A 9276-nucleotide genomic window follows, 5' to 3' on the forward strand; every position below is an offset into this window, starting at 1 on the left:
ATTTATTTATTTGAGAGAGAACATGAGAAGGAGGAGGGTCAGAGGGAGAAGCAGACTCCCCGCTGAGCAGGGAGCCCGATGCGGGACTCGATCCCGGGACTCCAGGATCATGACCCAAGCCAAAGGCAGTGGCTCAACCAACTGAGCCACCCAGGTGCCCCTGGGATGAACTTTTTGATGCAGGTCAGGCCAAATTCTCCACCCACTAAGCTGATTTCTTGTGGTAGCAATACTTTCTAACTTGTGTAAGTATCTCAAGTGTAGATACTGGGGAACAGTCTGGTCATTCAGAAATGCCTATTTTTGTCTTGGATCAAATTCTCATTTTCTTGGTGTTAGAAGACTCCTAGTTTTGCACCTAAAATATTCCTGAAAACATACTGAAGTCCAGTGTTTTCCCCACTTGGAATTCCAGAAATGATTCTGGGAAATGAGGTCTCCATGAGAATATTTTAATTTTATGTTATTTTGATGCTTCTCTAAACAAGACCTTTATGTTGGCATGCTATGGATCATCTGGATGGCCACCTTATAACAGGATTGACATATGATTCCTGGGCTTGACTCTGCTTTTGATTTAAGATCAAGGAGATGCCAAGCAGTGAACTTGGATTGTACTGGGCTTATGGGTAAAGAAGAGAAATAAAGGCCAGATGTGTGTTGTAAAAGCAAAGGTTTCATGCTAGTATGAATGGGCAAAAAGGAGGGAAGGCTGGGTTACACTCAGTAGGAAGCATCCCATTTTTTATTTAAACTAATTTAAATCAAATTCCTGCCACTTACAACACAAAGTTTAAAAGTAGACCCACAAATAGAAAAGACTGGAAACAATTCTAAGGTCTGTCAGACCGAATAGGTGAAATAAACAATGGCATGTATATTCCCACCATAGGATGCTCATCAGCTGTAAAAGAGAATGAGGACACTCTTACTACACTGATATAGAAAATTCACCAGGATATACTATTAAGAGAAAAGTGCATGGTGCAAAACAGTATATATAGTATGTTGTCATTTGTTTAAGAAAGGGGTAAAAACACAGATGTTTGCTTTCATTTCATAAAGAATCACTGCCTATAGAATTGGGGGGCAGGGTAAATGGACTTTTACCAGACTTTTCTGGGGATTCCTTGTTATATCACTTTGACTTTTGAACCATGTAAATGCATTAACTATTCAAAACCATAATAGTAGCAAATATATCAACAGATTATTAGAGGGAGGCATCTGTTTCCAGTGAGCTAGGAAATATAACCCCTTATTAAACTTTTCCCTTAGACACTCTCTTCTGTGATCTATTTCTAGTATTTGGTATTTTTCCCTTTACAATTGAATACAGTTTTCTACGTGAGAATGCCCAGAGCAGCTGGTTGCCTCAACAAACTCATCTCTTCTGAGAACAGTTTGAATAAATCCAACCAGAAAGTAAATTATGTATGTTTTCAACATTTAGTTGGAATTAGAGTGAATTAGAGTATTTAGATAAAATTTGAATCCCATTAGTCCAGTTATTAAAAGGATAGTAATATTGTATTTGAAGAGGAAGGGACTACCAAAATACTTTCCTACACTGAATTAATCGTCCCCAACCAAGGTAGATAATAGTTAAGACTAAGTCAGTTGTCATCATTTCAACATTACTTTTACCTTTTTGTTGATTACTCAACATTTGGATTTTATAGGTAAATCTTGCTTGGTTACCTTAGAATGAAATTTTACAGTATTCTTATTCATTTGGAGCTTTGACTTTATCTATAGTAAGGGTTCTTAACCTAGGATCCACAGGTAGAATTCAGAGAATCTATTAACTTGAGTAGGAAAAAATTACAACTTAATTCTACTAACCTCTAATTGAAATGTAGCAGTTCCTTTTGTCATGCTGTAAGCAACAGACCAAAGTAACATCAACAACACCTATGACTTGGTCACCAACAGAAATCACAGATACTTTCCTATCACATTAGACTTATAGATACCTCAAAATATCATCATGCTCATTACTACTTCAAAATTATAGACCTACCAATAAATCTTGTTATTTACTAAGTTCATAAAGATATACCTGTATCTATGTAAAACTATATTACAGATTTTCAAATAGTTGGATAACTTTTTCCATGTGATTATCTTCTCAGTAATCCTATGTATTTTATTTGTGAAATAAGTGTAAATCTCCATGACCTTGGATTAGGCAATGGTTTCTAAGACATGACACCAAAAGTGTAAACAACTATTAAAAAAGTAGAAATATTGGACTTCATTAAAATTAAAAAATTTTATGATTCAAATGACACCATTAAGAAAGTAAAAAGACAACCCCACAATATGGAAGAAAATATTTGCAAATCATATATCTGACAAGAGACCTGTTTCTACAACATATAAAGAACTCTTACAAACCAATAATAAAACTACAACCCAATTTAAAAATGGGCAAAGCATTTGAATATACATTTCTCTAAAGATATAAAAGTGGCCAATAAGCACACGAAAGGGTGCTCAAAATCATTAGTCATTAGGGAAATGCAAAGCAAAACCACAATGAAATACTACTTTACACCCACTAGGATTGCTATAATTTTTAAAAAGTCAATAGCAAGTGTTGGCACGGATGACAGAAATCAGCAGCCCACATTGCTGCTGGGAATGTGAAGTGATGCAGTCACTTTGGAAAACAGTTTGGCAGCTCTTCAAAAGGTTAAACATAGAGTTATCATGTGACCTGGCAATTTCTAAATACATGCCCAAGAGGAATGAAAACATATGTCCACACAAAAATCTGTACACAGGTGTTCATTGCAGCAGTTTTCATACTAGCCCAGAGGTGGAAATAACCCAGATGTCCATCACCTGGTGAACAGGTAAACAAAATGTGGTATCTCCACACACTAGACTATGATTCTGCCAAATAAGCCAGACACAAAAAGACAAATATTGTATTATTGCACAAACATGAGGTAACCCCAACAGTCAAATTCATAGAGAGAAGTAGAATCTCAGTTACCAGGGATGGGGGGAGAGGGAAATTGGGCATTATTGTGTAATGGGTACAGATGATGAAAAATTTGGGAGATGGTTAGTGGTGATGGTTGCACAACAGTATGAATGTACTTAATGCCACCAAACTGTAGCTTAAAAAAAAATGGTTAAATTGGTCAATTCTAAGTTACGCATATTTTACCACAATAAAAAAAAGGAATGAAGTACTGATACATGCTATAGCATGAATGAACCTTGAAGACATTATGCTAAGTGAAAGAAGCCAGACACAAAATCTACATATCACATTATCTCATTTATATGCTATGCCCAGAAGAGGCACATCTATAGTGCTAGAAAGTAGACTGGTGGTTGCCCAGGGTAGGACAGTGGTCCGTTTCTCTCTGAGTGAGAGAGAGAGAGAGAGAGAGAGAACATGTGTGAGCAGGGGAGGGGCAGAGGGAGAGGGAGAGAGAGAATCCCAAGCAGACTCCAGGCTGAACATGGAGCCCAACATGGGGCTGCATCTCACAACCCCAAGATCACAACCCCAGGAGAAACCAAGAGTCAGACGCTTAACTGACTGAGCCACACAGGTGCTCCTGAGCCTGCCTTTCTGACTGTGAAATAGTAGCCCTGGACTAGAATCTGGGGCAGAGAGAGCCCTCATCTTCTTAGCCACACCTAAGGATAGAGCTGCTATCACTAACCTGGGGTAAGGTGGGGGTTGGGAGCAGATTTGGCTTAAATGACACAGACTCTCATTTTTCTTACCAAGATTTAGTAGATTTTCTTGAATAAACATTTCTCCAATTTCCAGAGACTTTAAATGTTTGTGTGTGTGTGTGTGTGTGTGTGTGTTTAATAATTTTTACCCGTTAAATAGTTGTTTTGCCGGGGTAATGTGCCAAGCTTCTCTCACTGCCATTCCAGAAGTCTCTCTTCCAATTTTTTTAACCTCTTGTTTTCCTCTTGCCTAACTACATCATCCAGTATGTCCAGAATAATGTTAAATAGTAAAAGTAAACATCTGGGTCTTGTTCCATACTTTAAAGAGAAAGGAAGGTTTAATTTCAATTACTCTGTCATTAAAGCTTAATTGCATTGAAAAATCCTAAGGAACAGAATTTTGAGCTCCCTGCCTTAAGGAGCCATACTCAGAGTCCCTAAATCATGCAAGGTACCCTGCACACTGAGAAGAGTAGCTCCTTATTTAGGGTGGTTTGTTCACAAGTATAGGCAAACAGTTCCAAGGATTTCTTGCTTCTGGTTTGACCTCAGGTGACTTCTCTTGGCTTAAACGTTTGGTCCTCCACTAAGCACATCTTTAAAGTGACCACAGCCTGGGGCTGCCTATGAATAACTTCTTAAGAGACCTTGCTTTATAAATATGACCTGTCTCTTCTGTCTTATCAGTCTATTCTCCACTGTTATCATTCCCTTGGCCAACAACATGCTCAGGTTTTAAGTAGCCTGAAATAACCTTCCCTTATAGCTGCTACTCTTTTGAGTTACTGTCGCCTCTTATCCCTCTTGTTTCACGGTCCATGTTGAAAGGGTTCCTTTTCCTTTACTGTCTCTACTGACTTACCTTCACTTGCTACTTAGCCTCTTATTTAATTCATCCCAAATTCTCTGAGGTCTCTAAAAGTGACTTCCTGGGCACCTGGGTGGCTCAGTCAGTTAAGCATCTGCCTTTGGCTCAGGTCATGATCCCAGGGTCCTGGGATCGAGTCCCATATTGGGCTCCCTGCTCTGCGGGGAACCTGCTTCTCGCTCTCCCTCTGCCTGCCACTCTCCCTGCTTGTGTGCTCTCTCTTTCTCTCTGTCAAATAAATAAATAAAATCTTAAAAAAAATAAAAATAAAATAAAAGTGACTTCCTAATGGCCTCATCTCTGTCTTCATTTTCTAGATCTTTTTACTGCCTTTGACCCCATGGACCACACCTTCCACTTTCAAATTGTTTTGCCTCCCTTGGCTTCATTGACAGTGTGCTCTCTATCCCCCTCTGTCCATTCCTTCATGTTCCTTTGCTAGAGTCCTTCCCAAACTCTCAGTAAGTGTGGCTTCTCCTGTATTATGTCCTGGCAACATCATCCTCCCAGAAACCCTGGGAAAGCACTATCTGTGTTTCACAGTTAAAAATATAATAAATAAAAATAAAACATTTTTGCATCCTAAACATATAACTTGGGATCTGATATCTCTCCTGAACTCTCCCTTGTTTCTTAACTGCCTCTTAAACATTTCTATCTCCATACATCCTCCAGAGAAGAGAAATGAGCTCTTGCCACTTGGCTAGATATTGTGCTAGGTATTTTCTATTTTTGCTCCCATTTAATCCTCTCACTAATTCTATAAGGCAGATATTATTGCCCTAGACCTATAGATATGGAAAACGAGAGTCAAAGGAAAAATTCTTTATGAAAAGCCAACCCCACGTGTTTCCAATTTCTGTCATCATGCTCTTTTTGAAAATGCACCACTACAAGTTATGGGCAATATGTTCTAAAACCAAACTCATGATTCCCCTCTACTGTAAAACCAATTCTTCCTCCAGCTTTTTATATTTCTGCTGATGATGCCATCACTGCTCCATTCAGTCACACTGGAAATTTTAGAGTCCTCCTCAACTTCTCTCTCTTCTTCTCTGCCCACATCCAACCAGTGCTCCTGTCTGATGCTGCCTTTTCATTTTCTCCATCTGCCCTTCTCCTTTGTAGATCGACTTCTACCACCCTAATCTAGGCACCTCTCTTGGTACTGATTTTGTGGTATCTAGTTTCACTTACCTTCCATTAGTACTGTCAAATCCACTTGTCCATCTTCCTCTAAGGCAAGTTTCATCTGTCTCTAGCCTCTGTTTTCCCATCTGTAGATGAAAGGATTGGTTGGATTATAATAGAGGTTCCCAACTTTTTCATAATCCAAAAGTCCTTTTGTTTTTAACTTGTGGAGTCCATGTTTAGAAAAAAAAAATTCTAATGTTAAAATTTTCATTTGCTAAGAAACAATTAATTTGTTTTCCCATTAAAAAAAAAAATCAGGGGCGCCTGGGTGGCTCAGTCGGTTGGGCATACAACTCTTGATTTCAGCTCAGGTCCTGATCTTAGGATCGTGGGATCAAGCCCTGTGTTGTTGTTGTCATCGCCACTGTCGTAGTCACGGTCCTTGTCGGGGCTCTGCGCTCAGCAGGGAGTCTGCTGGAGGTTCTCTCCCTTTGCTCCTCCCCCCACTCACTCTCTCACTCTAAAATAATAAATAAACCTTCAAAAAATAAAAATAATCAGACTTTCATAACTGCCAATCAATGCTTCTGATCACTGTCCCAGTTTGATCAATTTTAGCCCAAAACAAATAAAACTGACATCGTAGTTGAAATGTACAGCCTTAACATGTACAGCATGAGAAATGCATGACTCCCTTTAGTCTTTCTGAAATCTTGACAATCCCTCCAGAACCTTCAGTGTGGTTGCCAGTGCCCCCTGGATGGTGACCACTGGGTAAGTAATCTCTAAGGAATCTTTCAGCCCTGCCAGTCTGTGATTCCTGAAGTACAGCACTGATCATGTACCTTCCCTGTTGTTTATTCTGTAAGGGCTCCCCATTGCCTCCTAAATTAACTACAAACTACTTAGCCTGGAATTCAAAGCCTGCCACGCTCCAGCCCTAACATAATGCTTTTTTAAATTGTGAGCTGACAGCCGTGCTTGCATGAGCAACAAACTATTAAGTGCAAGCATACATGCAGAGTTTACTGTTCTAATCACAAATAAAACTGACAACAAAGTTAATCTGACACATACTTAATGATATACCTAATGGTTATTGTGTTGGGTGGTAATTAGTCATAAATGGTAAGCAGTTCGCATAAATGATTGTAATTAGTATTCCTTTTTCACACTCAGCCCAATTTTTCCAGTTTCCTTCCATACTATTAGTTCTTCAGCATCCCTAATCAGCATCCGTGCTGACAATTTTCGCTGATACCATGTACCATTTAATCATCATCATCACATACATGCGCACACTCTTCCATACATTATGAGACAAAAGGTCCTGGCTCTTCCTCTCCAGCAGCTGAGGTTTTGCTGTGCTCCCACCCCCACTGCCTCCTGCTGCCTGGGACTGAGGTCCCCATGATAGGGTCACGTGCTTTGTCTCTTTTCTCCTGCCCAGCCCCCAAGCTCAAAGCCTCTTCTACTCATCCCTATACTTGGGGTACTCTGAGTGGCTCATCTCTATTTCAACACCAGAAGGCTCGAAGCTGCAGAAATTCAGTCCCTTACAATTATATTGTTTCAGAGAGCAGAGGAAAGGCTACATTACATTTCCTGGATTGTGTTGATGGAGGGGAAAGGTCAATAAAAGAAGGGCCTTTCAGGGTTGTCAATCTTGGATAGAAAGCATAATAAAGGGAGGTGGCAGACACTGGGGGCTCAGAGAGGAGAGATGTATTTACATCAGAATACGGTCATGGCTAAAACTTTAGAATTCCAAACACAGGTATTAAAATGAAGGCAAATAAGATCTCAATTATACAGTTTTTGAAAATATTCAGGTGATTTCTTTAAGTCAGTACTCATATTTGCTGTATTATGTGCAAAGGCTCCTGAACCAGAAGTCAGAAGAGCAGGAGAGCACTACTGGGCATATTTCCCTTACTGGCTCACTGTGGGACAGTGGGCAAGCCAATGGCCTCTCTAATTGCGCATCTGTAAAATGGGTTTTAATCCCAATGGTGCTGTTGTTTGACTAGGTGCCCGGCCTTAAACCCTTAGAGACATCCTCAATGTCTGTCATGCATACCTCATCTTATTGGCCACCAAGTCCTATAAACATTGGTTCCTAAATAATTTGAATTAATCTGCTTCTCTCTATCCCTACTGCCAGCATCTTAACTAAGGCCACCATCATCTCTTATCTGGACCACTGCGATAGCCTTCTAACTGGTCTCATTTCCATTCATGCTATTTTCAAATCCATTCTCCTCATGGCACCTAGAGTGATCGCTTTTTAAATTTATTTTATATTTGCATAACATAAAATTAAACATTTTAAGCATGCAATTCAAAGGCACAATGTTATGCAACCATCACTTCTATTTAATTCCTAAACATCTTCATCACTCCAAAAGGAAATCCCATACCCATTAAGCAGTCACTACCTATTCTCCCTTCCCCCAGCCCCTGGAAACCACTAATCTGCTTTCTGTCTCTATAGATTTCCCAATTCTAGATTATTTCATATAAATGGAATCATATGATATGTGACCTTTTCTGTTTGGTTTCTTTCAATTAGCATGTTTTAGAGGTCCATCCGTGTTGTAACATGTATCAGTACATCATTTCTTTTCATGGCCAAATAATATTCCATTGTATGGATATACCACCTTTGTTTATCCACTCATCAGTTGCTAGACATTTGTTTTTTTTTTTCCGCCTTGAGGCTAAAGTGAATAGTGCTGATATGGACATTTGTATGCATGCATTTGTTTACATATATCTTTTCAATTCTTTTGTAGAATGGAATTGCTGGTTCATATGGTGATTCCATGTTTAACATTTTGGACCCAAAGTGTTTTCCAAAGAGCACCATTTCACATTCCCACTACCAGCATGTTGCCTATTTATTTATATTCATTGGAGAAATATCTATTTAAGACCTCTGACTACTCCTTAATCAAGTTGTTTGTTGCTGAGTTATGAGTTCTTTATATATTATGGATATTAGAACCTTAATAGATAAATGATTTACAAATATTTTCTCCTATTCTTTAGGTTGTCTTTTTACTTTTTTTTTAATTTTAATTTTTTTTATTATGTTATGTTAATCACCATACATTACATCATTAGTTTTGATGTAGTGTTCCATGATTCTTTGTTTGCGTATAAAACCCAGTGCTCCATTCAGTACGTGCCCTCTTTAATACCCATCACCAGGCTAACCCATCTCCTCACTGCTCCCCTCTAGAACCCTCAGTTTGTTTCTCAGAGTCCATAGTCTCTCATGGTTCGTCTCCACCTCCGATTTCCCCCCCTTCATTTTTCCCTTCCTACTATCTTCTCTTTTTTTAAAACATATAATGTATTATTTGTTTCAGAGCAACAGGTCTGTGATTCAATAGTCTTGCACAATTCACAGCGCTCACCATAGCACATACCCGCCCCAATGTCTATCACCCAGCCACCCCATCACTCCCACCCCCCACCACTCCAGCAACCCTCCGTTTGTTTCTTGAGATTAAGAATTCCTCATATCAGTGAGATCATATGATACATGTCTTTCTCTGATT

General features: G+C 39.1%; 1 long non-coding RNA gene across 2 annotated transcripts in view; it reads right to left on the minus strand.

Annotated features, from left to right (window-relative positions):
* The window catches only part of LOC145717771 (uncharacterized), a 384058-nt gene that overhangs the window by 77386 nt on the left and 297396 nt on the right, over window positions 1-9276 (minus strand). For both annotated transcript variants that reach the window (XR_014141176.1, XR_014141175.1), the window contains exon 3: window positions 5774-5853. This is a non-coding gene — a long non-coding RNA (uncharacterized LOC145717771). The remainder of the gene's footprint in view (window positions 1-5773; window positions 5854-9276) is intronic.

Source organism: Leptonychotes weddellii, chromosome X (genome assembly GCF_054177405.1).
Source record: "Leptonychotes weddellii isolate Sample4059 chromosome X, ASM5417740v2, whole genome shotgun sequence".
Taxonomy (NCBI): domain Eukaryota; kingdom Metazoa; phylum Chordata; class Mammalia; order Carnivora; family Phocidae; genus Leptonychotes; species Leptonychotes weddellii.